Raw genomic sequence first — 21,968 nt, 5'->3', positions numbered from 1 at the left:
GAAGAGAGGGGAAAAAAAAGCACAGTGAAATAAAACAATGTAAAATGAAAAGGCTGTGACTACTGGAATACCCTCCCCTCAGAACCTGAGGGAAAAAAAAAACATGATTCCTGAGTTTTAGAGGGTTGTCAGTAAAATATAGTGGGATTTCATATGGGGGGGTTGGGGGGGTGGGAAGGAGTCTTGCATGTTTATCTTTTAAACCAAAAAATCTCCATAAACCCCAAAAAGCCTTAGGATAAAAGAACGGTATTATTTCATCTGTGCACTTGAGTTCTAGAAAGTCGGAAAACACCAGGGCTGAAGATGTCTGTGTAATCTTAATTCAGTCGTTTTGCACATATGTGCTTTGGTGCAGTTCTGAATTACATAATCTTGTACTTCTCATTTACTGTAAGACACCTACTGCCTCAGTGCATAGAGTACGTGTCCTCTGAAAATCAATCAAGGGTTTTAGAATATCACTTCATTTATTCCAGACACTGGATGGTGTACATCTAATGGGGCTTTCCCAGGGAAGAACTGAAATCCTTCTCACAGGCTTCATGAGCTTACAGAACTAGAAGTCCAATTAATAAAAGGGTCCAAAAGGTGAAAAAGATCAAAGAAAAAATTTGGAGGTGCTCCAAGGGGAATATAGAACAGAGTGCTGCTGATTGCCAAAAGGAGCAGTAAGTGCTGCTCAGGAGCTGGGTAGAGGCTGTGGACAGAAATACTTTGCATGGAGAAGGAAGTGATCATAGAAAATATCACATGATTTCAGGAGAAGGAATAGTTTCATATCTAAGGGAGTTGAAGGTTGCTATGGAGAACTAGATTCTTATCCTAGCTCCGTCCTCTCTGTGCTGAGTCATTTCAATCAAAGTCTTCACAGGTGGTGTTACTTGTATGGTCTTCAACCATTGGTCATTATAACTCATCCTCAGGTCCAAATCTTTGAAATAATTGCTCTTACCTTTGCTTGCTAGTCATGTTCCAAAACTCATCCTATTAGTATGATTAATTATAATTATTAATAAGTATTTATTACAGAAGTTCCTAGAGACTAGTATAGGCTCCATTGCATTAAGAATTTTAAAAGTGATAAAATTATCTCTTTAGTCCAAAGAGAGATTGTTGCTATCTAAATACCAGATCATAGGAGGGAAGGCAACCAGGGTGGTGGGGTGGAGAATGATTTGCTCAAGGTTATTCAGGAGGCATTTAATGGCAGTGCTGGAATGAGATACTGTTAGAATCACAGGAGTTCTGCTGCTAGGAGTCATTTGTTTAAAAAGATTGCCATGCATTTAAATAAAATGATCTGTAATGGAAGCCTGTCACCTGTGATCTGAGCAAAGTAATTTATTATGCAAGAATCATACAGATAATTTACAATAGTTCTTCTGTGCCTTTAATGCATAGTAACTGTAATCATGGAATTGCTTCTGAAATCTCTTTTATGCTACTTGGCACTCCATATGGTAGTTGGATACTGCAGGAAAAAATATCCTCCAGGAATCATTGAGCCAGGCTTTAAGCCAGGCAATCTCCTCTAACACTTTCAGAGCAAGCCATACTATAAAAATGTAAATGCAGTAGCAATACTTCTTCTTCACACCATTTTTCAAAAGGTAAACGCAAGTGTTGTTCAAACCACAGTGCAGCTTGAGAGCATTTGTAAAGGACATAAAAAATACAAGTTACTCTGTGTAGGTGGCTTTACACACCTGTGACTGTGAAGGTTCTCTGATTCAGACATATATCATCCAACCACATCAGTAGAAAGACTTACAGTAATTGCAGCTCCACACAATTTTCTTTCCTCTTTCTCCTCTCCCCCTACTTCTATTTTAGACATCTTGTTGCAAGCAGTCAGGCATTCTCCCTTCCTGAGGCATTTGGGTAAATGTTACTCACTGAGAGGTGTGGTTTTCTAGTGTGTTCACTGGCATAAGTGAAGCAGATTACAACAAACAAGTAACAAATGAGATAACAGAGAGAGGGTAATGGAGAAACAGAAAGGAAGGGCACAGATCAGATAAGAGAATGAGGAAGAAGATATACAAGTACTGGGAAGGAAAAATTTAAATTACAGAAGTAAAATGAGAAGGAAAATTGCAGGAGAATGGAAGGAAAATGAGGAAAAGTAGGCCAGAAATGTGACAAATGTGAAGCAGAGAGTTCCAGCCCTAAAGAGGGAAACAAGAACTCCTATTGCAGCTACACAGCAACCAGACTGGTGCCTCAGATCCTCTTTTATAAAAAAAAAATTGAACGGTTAGTGCAAATTTATATTTCCTGTGTTGTGAGTAATTGGAAAATTGATACTGAAAGGTTATGTGCTTATGTACAGTCCAGAAAAGGAGAAAAGAGAAGAAGGGATATCAAAAGGGAGGCAAGAAAGAAAAATTGAGAATAGAAAAGAGAAGTTGTTGAACAAGCAAGAGATAGATAGAAAAGCGAAGAAAAAATAGAAGGAGAAAGAAAAGAAGTGAGGCCACCAGCCCTTCCCTAAAGGGTTAAGAGGAAATGAGTCAACAGGGTATTAAGACTAAAAGGATTGTTCTCTCAGAAAGCAGAAATGGGGAGTGGGAGTCTTGCAGGAAGAAGGTGGTAGAAAGAAACTAAATTTTCCTTTCTAAATTTCAAACCTCCAGTTTACTCATTTGAATGGGTTTGACATGAGTGAAGTCAGAGCTTTTTTTCTTTTTTTTTTTCCTCCTGTAATATACACATGAAGCACTGAGTGGAATCAGTACTTAGTTTTAGACCCTTTGCCTAAATTAAGATGTAGTAGTCTTAGCTAATCACTGCATTGGTCCTAGTGCAGCAGTGTTTTCCCAAGTAAAATACACAAGTTATGTTCAAGAGCTGGAACTGGCAAGGTAAAAGCTTAAGGGATTTTCCCCCTGTGTTATCCCTGATTTCCTTCCCTCCCTGTCCCTCACCCTCCTTCTGGACCCTCATGCTTTGAGTTCCCCTGCTTGCTTCCAAAAGTCTTCACTGTGTGTAGATATGTACAAAATGGACATTGCACTTTTCTTCTTTGATCTTCTCATTCTGTGGTTAATTGCTTCTTAATATTATGTGAGAATTTGTTGCATTCATGAGCATCTTTAAGAGGAATTGAGATAACATTTAAATAAGGGAATACAGAACAATTTACAATCCTAGTAATAAACATAAATACATATTAAATCCCCTGTTTATTTCTTTGGAGTCATGCAGTCTAATTGGGTTTGATTTCCTAACAGAGGCATGTACCAGGAATGTTAAACCCTTCATAGATGCTGCAGTTAGTTTGGGCTAAAATTCAAATTCAAGCTCAAATTGACAGAGATCAGGAAGAAAAAAAGCGGGGGAAGGGCAGGGAACAGGCACGTATCTACAAATTTTGTTAACAGAATGGTGTCTGTTAAAACCAAAGAGTTTGAGGAGAACAAGCTATTCTAATGGTATTGCCCTGCTTAGTTTTTATTCTGTAGCCAAGGAAACTGTCAAGTAGTAAGGCTTACTGAAGTACAGTTATCCTGCCCAGGATTTGACAAAACCATTTTTGGTACAGGGTGTGTCTAAGTTTCAGCAAGCAATACCAGTTCTGAGTTCCCAGCTGTTTCCAGAAGTGTTTCTCAAGCATGTTTCCAGCCCATGTCCTCTACCAAGGCCAGGTATGGCCACACACACACCATCTGCACACTCTGTTCCTCATTGTGGAAACCACATGAATTCCAGAAAGGAGCCATAATGCAAGTAATAGATTCCCAGTCTGGATCATCAAGGTACCCAAGCACCAGGGTATGCCAAGGCTCACCTCCACAACCGAGCACAGGTGCTGATTCAAGGGCTTGCATACTTTAGCCAGGTGGGATGTGGCAGTTTTGTGTACTGCAGACTTCATGGCTGTGACTCTGCCTGGATTTCTAAGCTGAAACTTAATGTGCAGAATCTGTCTCAATACTTCCTTATTAACTGCTGGGACCTTAAGGTTTCTAATTTTTCCTGCAGAGAGTACTGAGTGGCTAAATCACTGTAAGAGTGCACGTCTCGGACACTTTAGGTATTTTGAAAGCTGCAGAGCAGAGAGGTTGGGAAAGTTAAGTGTTGTGTGCTACAGCAGCAGTTCACAGTCCCAAAGTCAGTTTTTGGCATGTTTAAAAAAGATCAGTTCCTTTTAAACTGAAGTTTTCTATTTGCACATTCATTTAGTAATTTGATTCTCTAATTTATTTTGTACTTACATACACGCGTTTCTTTGAAATATTACCTCTAGTGTGAAATATTACCTTTGAAATGTCCCTCACAATATATATAAATATATATTTTTTAGAAATTTTCACTGTAGAAGTCAAATAAAACTATTAGGACTGGTAGTTTTGCTCAGATTTAATGAATTTTTGATTATTTATAAATTAAGAATGGGAATTGCTGAGTAATATAAAGTCCATCTGGAAACAGATTAGGTTTGGTATTTGATAAATACCCTGATCCATCTTTGCGCATAATTCTGTTTCTTTCTTGTAAGCCTCATTATGCTTTTGAAGGAGCATATTTTTTTCCACACACAGGTACTGAAAATTCATATACTTCTGTTAGTTACATCTGGAGTAAAATGCACAGCAGTGAAAAAGAATTTAAAGGATTCTGTAGAATAACGTCATAGATTTCCAGGTCTGTTGCTAATAATTCATGTCAACTTTGCCCAGTCCACAAGTTCAGTGACTTCTTCTAGCCAATAGGTCCAATAAATGTTCAGTTTAGTTTCTTAGGGACAACCTGCGTATTTTCTTTTCCTTTTTAAATATATTTCTACTGATCTTAAAGTTTCCACAGAATAAATTATGGTATCAGAAATACTTATATTGTTGTTAAGTAAAAGGCATATGAAAATGCTGCAAATAGAGAGGATTCAGTAATAGATAGTCAGATACAACACATATACCATGATTTTTCACAGTGATTTTTCAGGACAGGACCATACTTTAAGGTTTTTAGTCAGTTAATTAATTATTGTGTTGGGGGAAATATTCAGCTATGGTATTGCAGTCTTAGTTCTCTAGGGATGCTACAGGGATCTTCTGTGTTACTACAATACCTTTACTCCTTTCTCCTTTCAAAACTTTAATTCCAGTGATATTCCCACAGATCAAGGGAATCCTGATGTAATTGTAATGGACATGTAATTTTGTTTCAAATAATATTTGGCCTGTAATGAGTGTAACCAAAACACATTTTATTCTTCAAGCTTTATAGCCAACATTTTAGAAAACTCTTAGGACTAGCTTTTAATTTGTATATCCAATCAAAGCAGGGCTGATGGCAGGCGCATAACTGAATGTTAAACACAGAGATTCTCTGCAGATGTAAAAAGGGCTGGTTTAATATGTTCTTTTATCCATGGTTACATAGTTGAGTTTTAAATAGTCTGCAAATCTCTCCCTAGACATATAACTACCTGGCTTGCTAGACAAGCATTTTAAGCAATTATACATCTGAGTTCAATGATTTGTACTCACAAATAGATGTGTAAAATCATGTCACAAAGATGATTGCAGGCACAAATTAGAAGTCAGTTGTAAAGGATTGGCAATAAATGTTTTTCTTACATAAATTGCAAAGTTCCTTTCAAATTTTAAGCCTCTTATAAATGTGTACAAAATGAAAGAAACAATTGCAGATATATTTAGAAGTGCAGTAAATATAGTGAGATGGAAGTAGCTGTTGGGATGAGGAATACAGTATCTAACTTCAAAGATAACTTCATATATGCTTCAGCAGGCCTGGTTTTCTTTCAGAGTACATGATATGGAGCTAACAGTGCTAAGTTCTTGTCTGATTTAAATTTGAGCAAATGTATCAGATCAATTGCACATACTCTCAATAGATAAAGCTCATGCCCAACACTTTTTTAACTGTTTAGGTTAATTCTTCCACAAAGAGAAGAAGAATGGAGAGCTGTATTAACACAATGTTTTCAATTGAGAAGTGTAAGGAGTTATTGGCATGCAGATGACAGTGGAATCAGCTGGGAGAGGACTGGGTTGACAACATAACATACATGTACCAGCTGATTAAACAGAAAGAAGGGCAGAAATAACTGATAGATATTAAGTAGACAATGGGTCCCTCATCAGTTCCAGTGAAAAGTTTTGGAACAATTTTGCACTGTCTGGTGACACAGTCTGGCTCGGAACAACAGCATGGGACAGTAGAACTTGCTATGATTATCGAATTTTATTACAAATGCTGCGGAGTGAAGAGGCCTTACTTTGTTCCTGTTGAATAAGAGAGTTTGATTGCCCTACCCATCTACAGTTGCAGTCGGCTTGGAAACAAGACCAGTAACCTCTCACCTTGACAGGACAAGATTCTGTATCTAAAGGGTTTTCTTCTAGCTTATGTTGATTTGTGGAACAAATCATCAGGTCTCTATCATCAGATAGAAATCCATTTGAGAACTGATGCAATATGCTGCAAATATGGGTCTTCTCACGCCCTAAAGAACGGATCTAACTGAGCCAGCTATTGATTCAAAGTCACGCTTCCAAAATGTAATAATATAGTTAAGTATATCTTTTAGATACAATTGGCATATTCAAATCTAATTTATGCACACATTAGATCTCTAAGTGCATAATGATGCACAAAATTAGATGGGAATATAAAATATCAGCAAGTTTCAATTTTCCACATTTGGATGATGTATACTCAGGTTCATGCTGTATTCTTATTAGCCTGTGTTCTGAGCCAATTGTCAGTGACTGAAAGTGATTAGTAGAGGGTTTTTTAGGAGAAAAACTATTGATGGGAAAAAAGGCATTAGAAAAGAGATAAAATTAATAATGTCTAAAAAAACTGAAACAGCGAACACCTTTGTAAAAACCTGTTATCACAGAAAATATATATAAAACAAGGCTGAAATGATCTCTCTCACTTTATAATGGGGAGTAAATATCAGGAAAGGAGTCGCAGTAATGCAAGTTATCGCACAAATAGCACTGACACAAGAACAGGTGACTATAGGAAGTTCATTAACATTTCAGATTGAAAATTAAGCATTCAAGAAATTAAGTTCATAAAATCACATAATCATGTCAGTTGGAAGAGACCTCCAGAGGTCATCTAGTTCAACCCCCTGCTCGAAGGGGTCCAGTTAAAGCAGGTTTCTCAGGTCTATCTACAGTCAGGTTTTGAATAGCCCCAGGGCTGGAAACTCCAAAACCTTTCTTGGAAACCTGGTCCCATGTTTGGTCACACTCATGTTCTGGAAGAGCCATCAAATGTGAGTGATTGTGTGGCAACTAAAAGTGACAATTAGCGTACTTATTCTCAAGAGACTGTTGATATATTTGTAAACACGAACAAATGTCCATAGATTAATGTTCAGAATATACCACCTGACCCTGCATCCTATGTATCTATGAAAGAAGACCCTCTAAAAGCACTGTTCATAAAGACGTTAATGATATACTCCAAACACAAGCAAGAATGACATGCTGTCTTCAAGATCAAAAGAATTACCGACTTCAGTAAGCCTACAGATGCTCATTTCTAAAAAGTTATAGTTGAAGGAGAATGCACTAGGAGTATAGAGAAAAATAAATGAGGTAAAGATTTCCAGAAAAGAGAAGATTGATACTGACAACTATGATGCCATAAATATTATTTGAACGCATTGTAAAGCAATGAAATAAATATTCCATCATTAATAGCTGGGATAAGAGAGCCATGAACAGTAGGCAGTGAAGCTTTAGAAGAACTGTATGTCATGAGTCAAACTTCATTGCTTGTTTTGATGCAATTACAAAATTAATGGGCAGTGGGAATGAAGTAGATCATATATATTTGGATTCTAGTGAAGCATTTGATACGGCATCTTAGGAATTTTCAGTTTTAAAATTTGATTCAGTACTGCCTTCAATAAGATCATGACCATGCAGGCTGTAAACTGCCTAAACAACTACAAAACCCAGAAATAATAAACAGCAACATATTAAGAGGAAGAATCTAAAAGAGTTGGCATTTGTTAGCAAGAGTTGGCATTTGTTAGCAAGAGCTGGCAAGAGTTAGATTTGTTTAATGTCTATATTAGTAAGCTGAAAGAAAAAGTAAAGAGCACACTAATGAAATCTGAAGATAGTATTAAATTGGAAGGAGGGTGAACATCATTAAAGAAAAAGATAAAGTGGAATTTGAGAAATTACAGACATGGTAAAACTGAAAAATGCTATTCACCTTAGAAATATGAAAGCCTGTTCACCTTGAGGAAATAACCTGAAACACTGGTATGTTGGAATATACTGGTATTTGCAAGTCACAAGAAAGCAGATAAATTCAGATTCCATGATTCCATTTGTACAAATAAAAGTTATTTTACAGGACAGTAACAACAGTTTCTCCATATATGCACGAAAACAAGTTGCAATTCAGGTGATGGAATTAGGCTGGAGAAATATTGCAAACTAGATACATTCAGAGGAAAGGGTGAACAAGGAGGCGAAGAGGAATGATGTACAAGCAGTGACTAAGATGGGACAGAGTTCAGCTGATGACTGAAAAATCTTAAAATGAAAAGATGATAGAACATACTTAGGACAAACTTGCCACATCTTATGTATTTTCCAGTGATGAGAGCATCCCTTGAATGGACATTGGATCCCTTCACTGGACATTGCCTAAGACAGTTATGATTATAGGGACCGTTCTTTTATTGTTCTTAGAAAACATGGGATCTCAAAAAGGCATGTTCAGGAAGAGCAGTTATGAACGAAGTAACAAGCTTGTGCTCTAATCAATGAAAATATCTGCCATCAGAAAGGGTAGTAAAATAAAAGATAAATATAATGTGTGGTATTAAGCAATGAAAGAAATTTTAAAAGAAAAAACAAAATTTTAAGAAAGGAAAAGAAAAAGGCAAATGCTCCATTACAGCAAACTGCAGCTTCTACTGGGTCCCTAAGGAAAACTCCTTTCTAAAAAGTCACATCAGCATTTTAATTCTATGTCTGCTCCTCCTCTTTTAAACAGTCTGTAAATACCCAGTCTTGTTTCAGACTGCCTGCTAGCTGAGTTCTCACGCTGTCTGTCTCACCTTAGAAGATGTTCTAGCTGTGTATGCCCAAATGCTGCTGGGCAATATATGATCATCCTTCTCTTCAGAGGCTCTCTTGCCACCTTGATTGCTAGGACAAAGCAAACAGTCACATTTCTGCCAGCTGACCTGCCCCATTCTCGTAAAGAAACATAGCATATAATAAGCTGCAAATAAATAAAAATGAAACAAGGTCCATCCATCAAAACGACAAGCCTATTCTCACCTGCATTTTCTACAATTATACTGTGTGACCGACTCAGAAGTATGCGTTACCTTCAACCAGCTACTTAGAATATTCCTTCTCCCCTGCAAGTAGTACTAATTTTCTGAAATTTAGTCTGTGGATAATACAAGGAGGGGACCTTTGGAAACTTCTCCAGTTCCCATTTCAGTAGCTATAGTAACACGCAAAATCTTGTTGCAGGCAAAAGGGAACAAACATATGTAGAGCTAAGGGGGTTTTGTTAGTCTAAGTGAAATCTTAACAGGCTAATCAAAAGACAAATATCTATTGTTAGTTCAGTTACAATGCTACCTACAATCACAAACCAAATTTTTACAGAAAAGCTTCATTAATAATACAGGTAAAATTGTTATACAAAAGCTTCCTATTATCTCCCCCTTTTCTCTGGTACTGCACTCCCTGTACAATATTCCTCTGGGTCCTAAGCTGATGGTGTCTATCTTCCTCAAGCAGAATGGGGGGATGGGTTACAGGGAGACATCGATATCCTGGGCCGTCAATGGGAAAAGTGCAATGTTCTGGGTGGGGGTTGCTGCCTCCTTGGTGTTGAGCATGCTTGGTTTTATTTTTATATGCATTTTAACACAGTCTGCTCACATGCCCTTTCTTGTCTTTGCTCCCTGATCAACCAGTTTTCTGTTAGCTCCACAGCTGGTTTTACTTGATTTACAAGGCCACAAGCACATAGTGACCACTGATTGACTGTGATTTGTTGTGATTGTGATTTGCAGTTGTATTAACTGGAGTTTGTGTTTCCTGTGTGGGACCTCTGGTATTGTCCTGTGTGTGCGCTCTCCCACATTGCATGTTAATCTGCAGGCAGAAAGTTCAGTTCACACAGAGAGTAACTACTTGGGTTTACTGTAAACTAAAGCTAAACTAAAACACATTTAGGCTGCTTTATAACTGCTGTCACAACTGAAACAAATCAGTACAGGGAGGAAAGTCCAGAGTCCCCACACTGTCAGGTCAACACAAACCTTGTGGCCTTTACTAGCAATGGCATATTTACTGAAAAATATCATTGCCATAAAAGACTATGCCTTCCATACCTCAGCCTAACACACTGCAGCCAGGGTTACCAGGCAGATATTGCTTGTTTGCTCTGCCTGACAAACTAAATGACAGAACTTCTTGCAGAGCTTTCTTAGCTTTGCATAAGATGTAGTAACTGATGTTATGCTGTCACTACGTTCTATAAATATATCTGCTCTATAAAAAAAAAAAAAGTGCTTTATAAAAGTGCTTTATAAACCCCACATCATAAAGAAGAGTAATCTGCCACTTTGTTAAGAAAAAGACACTAAAGGTAAAGTAAAAATTGAAACATTACTGGACTGTGAGTGTAGAGATGTTTCTATCTATCTTAGTCAGTCAGTCTAGTATCTAAAAGGAAAACAACTTTCATGAACTCTGAAGACAGCCGTGTCTTCTCATCCGACACTCCTAAGTATCATTTATGATCTGATACTTCATAAGACCTGGCTCTTCACCTCTTTCTTTCAGTCATATATACTATCTATTGGACTCCTGGATTCTTAAAATAGAAATTATGAGTTTCAAAAATGAGAGAGGAAGATAAAGGGTCATATATGCTATCTCATTCTTATCCATCATACACCTGTAAAATTTGGTTATATTAGCTATAGTTCAATTGACAGCTCCACCATGGTCAAAAGGATTATTTCAAGAACATATTTATTTCTGTGCTTTTTCTCTTTTAACACTATATTTCATGTTCATCTTCCCTCTTAGTCTTGTAACTATTAAATTGCAGTTGCAAGTGGCAATAGCTAGGAATCATTTAATGTATGAGCACAGGTGATCACTGTCATCTTTTCAGAAAAAAATGGGCTTTAGGATAATAAACAGGTATGGTTCCATGTAAAGTTTAAATAGAGAAAAATATTCTGTTTTTAATTTTAAGTTAAAAGAGTTAAAACAATTTTTCAAATGTAAACATTTTCCTTAACACTTTTATGTGACTGAGGGAATCTGCCCATTGGTGAAAATTATTAAAGTGGACAGATTGCAACCAAAAAAAAGAAGACAAATACCTAAATACCTTGTTGTAATGAGGAAGCCCTAAGACTCTTCATTTCTTCCTAATATGCACTAATTTGTCTTCCTGCAAGCCAATCACGGTGTGCCTAGCAGGCCTTTTTCCATCTGTAAGTGGTTGAGTTACATGGGAAGCCAACATCACTGCAGCTCAGTTAGACCCCTATCTTGTGGGACTTGCTTAGTCAAAATTCAATGGAAGTCGGTCCTTTGATTAATAGACTCAACACAAATGGAAAGCCCATCTTGCCCCTTTCACTTCCTGAGAACACTCCTAGGAGTGTTCTCTTAGGAGGATGTTATAAAATGTTGGAAAATTACTTTTCTTTCTAGTTTGACATGCTTAATGCTTCCAGCTATCAGATACTGGAGTGTAATAATGAAGTACCGAACAGAGCACTGGACTTTTTGAGCATTTCAATATGAATGAAAGAAGTAGAGTTATTGATCATAAAAAAGTAAAATCTTACACACAGAAAAAAAGGCAGTTAGTGTATTTTTACTCCATAACAGTAAAAGAAAAACACAGAATCGTTTGGCTCTTCATTTCAAGAGATAGTCTTCCAAAACTGTTGAAACCACCAAGGAAACATAAAAAAAATACAATTTTCTTTTTTGTCATAAACCATTTTTGGTGCTGCTGGAGCAAATGACACAAATTTAATACCTTTCTCACGAAGTTGTTTGAAGACATTATTGTATTTCTTTTGCTTCTGAACTGTTGTTCTGAAAATACTTTGAAGGAGATGGAGAACACACAACCACCTCCAGAATGAATTGGGTGCTTTCACTGCTGAGAAGAGTGGCATATTATCTGTAACATGTTGTAGGTAAATAACAATTGGTATAATGCACACAGTTTAGAATAAACTGTATAGTTTGAAATCCAAGGGAAAGATTTACTAAAGCAAAATAATTCCACGTATTTTTGCATCACATACTCTTGAATTAAAAGTCACTGGGCCTCTACCCTTCCTGACTGTTCTAGTCTTTATTTGAGAGCCACAACCGTCATTGTCCTTACCTTTGCATGATCATCAAATAAACTACACTATTAAAGTAATGTTTTATAATTCTCTTCTATGGCATGCGTCAGTGTTCAAAATACCAGCACATAGTGAATCAAGCCTAAGATTACAACAATGCAATATTTTTCACTGTTGTACAAAAATATGCTTTTAAACCATAGTATATTTGTGTGTGTGTGTGCTTGTGTACACGTGCATATTTCTAAATAAGGTGAACAAATATTACAGTACTTGTAGCAGGCAATTCAGTTCTCAAAAACAGGGAGCAAAATAAGTCAGAGAAGTAGGTAAGTAAATCTTTGAAGAACATCAGTGAACAGGCTGTATTCCAATGTAACAGTCTTAGGGTCATTAAGGAAGAAGAAAATCCCGCAGCACATGGGGCTAAAGATAGTATGGTCCCATAGAAGGGCTCCCACGGAGGATCCTTAGACTAAGGAAGGCCTATATATTCCTACGCTCTGCATACTCCATACTGGTTAGAATACATAGGCTGTAGAATTAGGTTATCAGATAATCTATATCAGTGACATAGACAGTTGTTTTGAGTTTCCAGTGATGACTGTATGGCTGACTTCTGTACTAAATGAAAATGTGCTGGAGCATTCAGAGAATTTAGATATCATCTTCACAAGGAGCTAATCACTGTAGTGAGTATGATGTGTGTGGATATTGGACATAAAAAAGAGTAAAAGACGAGATCCAAAAGTAGAATGTTAATCAAATATAAGCTGAAGATAAGAATTTCCTTTGTAAAAAAAGTTTGAAGGGAAACCATATCATTTGTAGGGAATCATCCACATTTGCTGTAGGAGGATTTAGGAATTGGGAAAATGTTTAGACAGAACCCATCTGAAAGACATAGGCTTCACCTAAATTAGAATAGTTTAGGCTACTTACACTTCAAATTAAAACTTTATAGAGAAGGTACAGAACAGCATATATTTAATAATGACATACACCTGAAAAGTGAAATTAAAGCTTTCTATCCTAGAAAAAAGAAAAGTAGTGAAGAACTACCCAAACAAATGTAGTCCTAATAAAGAAGATTAAATGAAATAGGTAGTAAAATAACACCAGAGGTATCAGTGATTCTACATATATGTTGGAAGTCTAAAAAATAAGATGCAAGATTTGAATTGCAGGCTTCTGTATAGTAAACATGTCAGAAATTTGTTGAGTGAAAGATAATTAGTGAAGTAATGTAATAGCAGGGTTCACTATACCTTAAAATGTAGCATAGGGTGAGTTAAGTTTGCTGTATCGAAATGTGGCATAGACTCTCTATGCTACATTTCATGCCTGCAAAGAAAGAATGTGATATTAAGGTCATGTTGTCAATTAACCAAACGAGATGGTGGCAGTGGGTCTGTAGTGCTGTGAATAACTAGAAATACTGCAAAGGAAGAAAACATAACAATAATGGAAGGTGACCAGGCACTTAATGAAATTATCAGGTAAGAGGTTTAAAATAAACAAAACACTTTTTCACTTAGTATGTAATTAAATCGTAGAGCTGAATGTGCTGGATATTCTGGAAACCAAAAATCTAAATGAATTCCAAAATCTCTTAGGCATGTTCACTGATGACACATCTATAAATGCTATTAAGTACAGTGGTCCAAATGCAACCTCCAGGTCAGGAGGTCCCTACATCGCTGGCACCCCAAAGGATATCCAGAGATATACAACTGTAGGCTTGCCTTGTTCCTGTGCTGTTTTCCACATCAGAGACAATGCTGAGCTAAAGCAGACTTTTTCTGCTCCACTTGTGGTAGTGTTACGTTCTTGCAAGTGCTGCATAAGATTCCATCCAGAGTGATTCTTACCTGCAGTATTTCATCTTTCTTCTTTCATTTCAGAATTGCTTTGTCTTTAAAACAAACAAACAAACAAACAGATGCTAGTGGAGGGTTTCCTACTATGGTAATAGTCACAGAGAACTCGTTCTTGTTTTATCCTAATGACATGAAAGTATTGGTAAAAAAGTGATTCCTTGATCACTTACTTTGTCATGGTTTAACCCCTTGACAACTAAGGAAGTGGTACTTTGATTTGGAGAAATAGAAGGTGGTCTGAAATTTTTGTAACCATTTTACCCTCTCTGCACAACCAGACTAGCAAATGCCTTTTACATTCACACTGATAGCCAATGAGGCAGATAAATGCTGTTAGGGGTCCTCCATAGTTTTTCCAGATTTGAAAAATGAGCTAGGCAAGTGCTTTGCCTGATGATTGTGCATCTTTCCAGCAAGAGAATAAGTATCAAGCAGAAAGGATACTTTCTTAACCCTGATGAAATATGTATCCTAATTGTAGCTTCTGAGCCTAGTTCACTGGTATGCTCTGGCTGTGTTGCATTGTCTCAGCAATGGGGAACATCTGTAAGCCCAGCTGCATTATACAGTGAGATCTGTGCAAAGCAGGTGGAGTGAATCTCATCTGGTTTGCCCTGAGTAGAGAAAATTTGCATTTTTAAACTGCTCAAGAACAACTTCAGCTCTGTGAATGAAGATACTGCATTTGGCTCCACACCACTGCAGTAGAGTGGTATGTTTACATCCACGTGTCAGATCCACACAAAGTTGTTGGCCTTATGCTCAGGGATGCAGGGAAACCACTCTGTTCTCTAAAGGTACCAAATGACCTCAAGAAGAGATCGCTTTAAGTTTTATCTCCTCAAAGACTGTAACAGCAACTGCACTCCTGCTGTCCAGTCCAGTGCATCCAATGCTTTTCAGGAAGCAAGATATCTTGGTGTTCCCTCCACAGTGGAAAGCACAGTATGAAGCAGCCTAAGAAATGCCTAACTAGCTCATCTGCTTACAAGCGTGTGACTATTTTATGGGGAAAGTAACTCTCATGCACAATGATCTGGACAAGTAGGTGACTACATTCCACTCTGTTAAATTTATCAGCGTGATTATACTAGTTGTACACATCACTGGAGTTGCTTCAGCTGTAAATGTTTCTTGACCAACAATATGGTCAATTCCCTTGAAATCAGATTGGATTTGGCTGATGCTGGTTTAAATTGCTCCCGTTATTGAAGGCTGTCATAAAATCAAGTTAACTCATGCTGAATTCTGTCCATCTCAAAGACACACCTTCTAGTAAGAATTTATCAAAGCAATTATCAATTGAGGAACTGATACAACCTTTATTTAAAGACTTTTTGATAACTAGGTGAATACAAAAAATGCGGGGGGTAACAAATATAACCATTTGTTGCTGCAGAACTGTTTATAACATACTTCAGCAAAAGCATTTCTTTGGTGTCCCAAGTACAAGGGAGCAGACAGAATGCCTCTTACAACACTACTGTATTGCTGTGCTCTCCCTCAAACCTCCTCATGCAGGTTTCTAACAAAATGTTAGAACAGGGGCCTAATCAGCAGCTCCTGTAGAAGGAGATGACAAAGGTCTTCACTTTGCATAGGAGCAGGAAAATTGTTTCAGACTCATGATTTCTGTTAACTGGTTCTTCTTTAGCCCTGAATAGGAATGTCAGAGAGGTCAAATGCATAGTTTCATTTCCATCCATTGCATACCTGTTTTCTTCAGGTCACGGTGTGCTTATAACTAGTAAATTAAGTGCAGTCTCAAATGTAAGAGAGCTACAGTAAACCTGTTCTGAGGGCAGAAGAAAAAACAGTCTGAATGTGAGAAAGTTTGGATATAGTGCTGCAGCAATATCTACAACTAAATACAGCTTATGTTCCTATATTTGCGGTCCAGCCAGCCTTCTATTACAAAACACCAGAACATGGAAGGATGAAATACAGCATGTGTGAAGTTGTCGTTATAAGTTTTTATCTTTAGATATGTGTATCTCTAGACTGTGCTATTTCCCCCTGGACATAAAGTGAAATAGCTTGCTCTTTTGCCTTTGTGTGAAGGAAAACTTTGTCTCCTTCTGTAGAGTGTACATCACTGTCAGAAACTTGGATTCTGCTGCACTGAGTCTGAATTCTGCAGATTCCCAGAGCTGAAGAACCATTTTGTCAAGGGATTATATTGCAGCTAGTCACAGTGGAATGATATCCAATTACAGCTTTCTGATAAATGCGTCATAATGTTACATAGACATATTGCAAAACTATCATGTAGTAGTGCTAGTTTCACTCAGAAGTGTTGAACTACAATGTCAAGATATCAGTCCCTGATTATTTTGTTATATTGCTTCACTCTGTTTCACACAATCTTTCTCGTGGTGGGAAAAGGTTCCCAAATCTCTTCACTGTTAAAAGAAGAAAAAGAAAAGAACAAAGCCTGCAAACTACGCTAACCATGGAGTACCATGAAGGAATGCATGCTGCTGCGAAGTGACAAGTGCCTTTGTATTTAAAATAATGACACTTTGTGGGTGATGTCATAAAAGCCAGCAAGCTGCTTCCCAAAAACTCTACTTCTCAATTACACAATGGTGAATCAAATTAGGACCATGAATATATTTTGAGGATGAGGAAGGTAGGAGAGCTACTTATGTAAATGAAAAAGGCAAAAAGATGTATTTGAAAATATAAACAGCTCTTACTGAATGGAATTAATGGAATGGAAATGGGAAGATGAGCTCAGTGTCAGTGTTGGTACAGTTCCATTTCATACCTATGACTAAAGATTCACCTGAGGATAGACTGTAAGACTTGCCCCTTTAACATGGGAAATTACCTACCTCCAGACTTCTGTGTAAAAGTGCCTGTGAAACATTCCTGTTCTTTGTCTACTGAGTGCTGATATATTTTGCTTCAGCCTGAGGGGTTAAGAGGTTTTGCTCTATAATTGCCTTTCAGAAAAATAAGATACTCTGTTGGGAAGTAGGGCATACGAATTCATATTCCTCCAGAAATAAGTAGAAATGGGACCCAAGGCTTTCTGTATCCTATGGGAGTGCTTTGACACAGGGGATAGAAAAAAAGAGAACTACATCTCTTTGACTACCATTTTTGTGAATTTTCCCTAAACTCCTTTTTCCAGATAGATCTACTCAGTAAATTCAACCTGACTTTGCAAATAGTTTCAGGATATTTTCATTGACTTTACAGCATAAAAAGAAAGGAAAAAAATGTTCATACTAATCTAAATGCATATCTCCAAGCACCATTAATCTCAACCTACCTCTCTGCTTGTTTGACAAAACTGCAGATAGTGCAGCAGTGGCCACATGAGAAAAGTCTACTTGAAGTTAATTAGTGTTTGTATAGTGTTTGGCGTTCTAAGACTTTTACTTCATTAGGTGTAATTTTGGTCAGCTCGCTAATGGGAAAATACTCTCCAAGCTGGAGATGATGCAGAAAACCTCAGTGTAGTTAATAAAAAAGATAGAGGGAGCAATATGAAAAAGGTGAAGAACTGCATATGAAAATTTTAATGTTTTCCAAATACTCTAAGTTCACTATATTTTCATATTGAACAGCTATTTCTGTTCCTCAGTCACAACTCTGTTTATATAAACCACTGTGCTTCTTTAGTAGGAACCTAGTATACATTGGAGAGAGACTGTATATAGTAATTCTACAAATCTATCCTTAGCAACAGTTTGAATTTTCTTTTATTATATTTCTTTGAAATCACTCAGATTTCCCCATAATCATTTTTTACTGCTATCGTTGAGCTAGTCCAATGATTCCATCACCTCTAAGTTATTGATCTGTCTGACATCTGATTCAACCTGTTTACAGTTATCTGGAGTGCTCCAAAGATAGATCAGAAAGATTCATTGCCTACTTCTCTGACACAAAATATCTGGAAGAATAACACTTTTCCCCAGTCAACAAGCAAGTTAATTTTTGGAGATTTTGGGAATTTGTTTTTTAATTATAAAAAAAAAATTATTAATTTGAATAGCAAAATGGTAGCAAAATACTTCTTTAAAAAATGAATTATGTAAATAGAACTCTCTATGGTGGGGCTATGGCTCAAGAGGGTCTCCTGTGTACTTCCTCTCTAGCTAAGTTAGGTGTTTAAAATGAAGTTAAAACACCTTTGAACAAAAGCTAACTGGAGTCTTAATGTAAAAAAAATATACACAACAAAAGAATGTATTTTTTAAAATTAACTCTCATTTTTATGAGCACTGAACTGTTTGTGCATATTTCAGTGCACAGATCCATTACACCAATGTGTGCGAATGGGTATTTACAGACATGAGTGGAAAGGTTACTGCTGACTGCTGTGGAATTTTGCTCAGATCTTCAGTGGCCTTGTGTTATAATACATAAGTTCAATTTACAAGAACTTTGAGACAGGCAGAATTGTATTTGCACTTCAGAAGATTAAGTTACAAGAATTCTTGAAAATCCAGATAGTATAACTGCATTAAAAATGAGGAAAATTAAATTATTCTCAGCTTCTTCCTTCAGAATCATGTTTAGGTCACCTGGAAATACTAGACTAGTTCCAAATGGGCAGGAGCACAAAAGTAGTAACCAGCATCTGTAAATCTTCAAATGGGTTTCCAGGTTAATTTAAAAAGCCAAGTGAAATACAAGTTTCAGGTAACTCAAAAGCCAACAGATCAGGAATTTGTGGAAGTCTAAGTACCTAACTCCTTGTCGGGATTATCTGGTGGACAAGGGTTTGGTTCTAGGATAGAAATGCGTCTATCACCAACTTCAGAGGGGTCAGGCCTACATTTTGTCTTCATAGTCAAACTCTCCACGTACTTTTAAAATTAACTGAAATTATACTCTAGCTTTGACAAAACTGTACCTACATTTTTGACTACTATTGTATTAGTACAAGATTTGTTGGTTGGTCTTATTGGTCTTCTTAAAAAGATCTTAACCATCTTAACCACACATAAATTACATGCATTACAAAGAAAATAAGAGTCAAGGAGAAACTACCCAGGGGGAAAAGTGAGTCATCGATATTTAGGTCAGTAGAAATAAAAGCACAACTCATGATGGCAGACAGACAGAAGGAAAGGAACAGAGGGGGTGGGTGAGGCTGAAGGCAGACTCAGAACAAGACAATAGGCTGGACTGACTCCAGACACAGCATGGAAATCACCAAGCATAACACTGACAAGATGCATTGTAATATGTGCTGATGTGCTAGAGGCAAAAGGAAGTAGTCAGGAAAAAAAAATTCAAAGAAGGGCCGAACTTCTGTGGAAATACAGACTATTGCTAGCTAGACATCTAAATGAACATATTGTAAGCAAATTTAAAACTAACAACTGCATTACTTTAAGAACCAGAGAGGTAACTTTTTGTCTCTTATACTGCAAGAATTCGGAAGCGGGACTATTTTTCTTTCTCAAGCACCAAGAATTTCTTTGGTAATATATTCAAGAGATGCTCAAAGTGTATGACAAAGACTTTCCTTTGTAGTATACATAGGTCATAAAAAGGGTCATAGAAGGAGGGACAACTTTGAAATGGAAGTGACTCAAAGTAAATGAAGAGACATTTCCAGATAGGTGGGATAGAGGTGAAGCTTCACCACCTACTCAGAAATGAGAATTGCAGAAGGGAGAGACCTGGGAAAAAAGTGTTAATCGAATGAATGGCAGAGAGAGAGAAAAGCAAGTTCACAGTTTACCATTGTGGTTAGAAAATGGAATTAGGAAATTTCAGTTAGAAACTGGAATTAGGAAAGGGAAGAAAAACAGAATATGGATATGAATTTTGGCCTGATCATGCAGCCTTTGCCATTTGGAAAAATGTATTATAACATACATAATAAGGGAAATGTAATAGTTTTTATAAATGTAACCCTGTTAGTGAACTATAGAGTTTCTCAAAGGTGTGAAATAGTAGTTTATTATGCCTATCAAGTTCTTCATTAATATATTCACATCCATTTCTGAATCCATTTCCCCCAGCATCATGAAAATTAGATCAGCATTACCATTCTGGTTTTGGTCTTTCCCCTGAGCTTTCTTGAACATCTCAGGAATTCACTCCTGAGTGCAGTGAATACTTGTTCACTGCATGTTATTCCTGTCTCTGCTTCCTCTGAAGCCTGTACTTTTGCAGGTGATATTGATAGATTGCAATGAGAGAGGGGAAAACTGAAAGCAGAGTTGCCGAGCAAAAGAGGTCAATTGGCTGGAAACACACTATATATTCCCAGCAACACTGAATGACTCTGGGAAAATTACTTCTTTTTTCTGTACAAAAGCTGTCCCACCTCTGACATAAAAATAAAGTTGACCTCACTTTGAAAGTTCTTTTGAGATACACTGTTGTGCAACTGTGTGTTATTTTCCCACATTTTTAGTGACTTCAGTGACATGTCGATTACCAGTTCGGCTTAAGCTCTCAATTAATTTCAATAGCAAGTTACTTAGCTACAGACTAACTCCACCCAGGGATCAATTTCTTCTTGTGGCCCACTTTGCCTGCTTTGTCTATGTTAATTTTTCCAAACCTTTCTCTCACCATCTGTAACGGGAAAAGAAACTTAGCTGAAAGAGGTGCAAAGTCAATGTGACCTGAATGAATGTGATATTCAGAACTATGCATGCAGGTATGACAAAAAAAAGAGGAGAGCTTTCAAAATTTCATAATCAATGAGGCAAACAGAAACTCCAAAGAAACTGCTGAAAGAACAGTTAGGAGGGGCTCGAGAGATGAAAAACTGTAGATATTGACCACCTTCTCGAGATACTCAAGAAGAATCAATAATATTGAGAGCTACACAGAGATCAACTATGGTGGAAAGAAAAAAACCAGAAAACCATAATCAGTCACATGGTAGATCATGAAGAACTTATAAAAGAAATGTTAAGAGCAAAGTGGGGACTGAAACTGAGGCTTAAAAATCATCAAGGCATCTCTGTTGCAAAAGCTAATTGGGGAACAGGGAGGATAAGTTTATTGGTTTTGCATAAAAAGAGGTTAGAGACTATGAGGTCAAATATGTATGGTTTCAAAAACAAGGGAAATAGTGGCAGTTCTATATATAGAGAAAAAGGTCATGTGGAGGTTAAATGGTTAATTAATAATGAATAACATAGTTTCATATGACAAGATAATAATGTACAAAACAGAAAATATAATCATGCTGAGTGAAAGATAGTGTTTTCCAAACAAAGCTAAATCAAAACTAATTCCAGCATCCAGAGATAGAGCAGAGTTTTCACTTTGCCACTGAAGCTAAATCAGATCTTAGACTACAGTATTGGGACTATTTTGTCTTTCTATTTCTACTATGAACTGTCTTTGATCCATGATCATGTCACTGACTTAGTGTCGCTCAAATGTGTATAGACTTGTTTCTCATGCCTTGTATTATCAGTGAGGACCAGGATCACTATACTTTGCTCCTCTCCCAACAGTGAAGTAAAAAGTGCTTCTGTTTATAAGCATGTGTATATAAATGTGCAGGAACAATTAGACACAGTTACATTTTCTTAGAGGAAAAAAAGTTCACTGAATAGGCTGATCTGCTGAACTGATTTTATATATAATACAAATAATGATAAATGAGCAAACCTGTAAATCAGGAAAAGCTATGCCATCAGCTGTATTCACAGATACACAGATATTTTTTGTGTAGTTGCATCTGAAATGTCTACGCACTCTTTTGTAAGTGTTTGTATGTGTTTCTT

The 21,968-nt window shown here is 36.9% G+C and overlaps 1 protein-coding gene across 1 annotated transcript in view; it reads left to right on the top strand.

The window, feature by feature from the left end:
- ADGRB3 (adhesion G protein-coupled receptor B3) overlaps positions 1 to 21,968 on the top strand; it is a 477,601-nt gene that overhangs the window by 306,330 nt on the left and 149,303 nt on the right. The window lies entirely within an intron of this gene.

This window comes from Egretta garzetta, unplaced genomic scaffold (genome assembly GCF_000687185.1).
Source record: "Egretta garzetta isolate BGI_Z169 unplaced genomic scaffold, ASM68718v1 scaffold55, whole genome shotgun sequence".
In the NCBI taxonomy this organism is placed as follows: Eukaryota; Metazoa; Chordata; class Aves; order Pelecaniformes; family Ardeidae; genus Egretta; species Egretta garzetta.
This window is presented reverse-complemented; position numbering and strand designations above follow the sequence as displayed.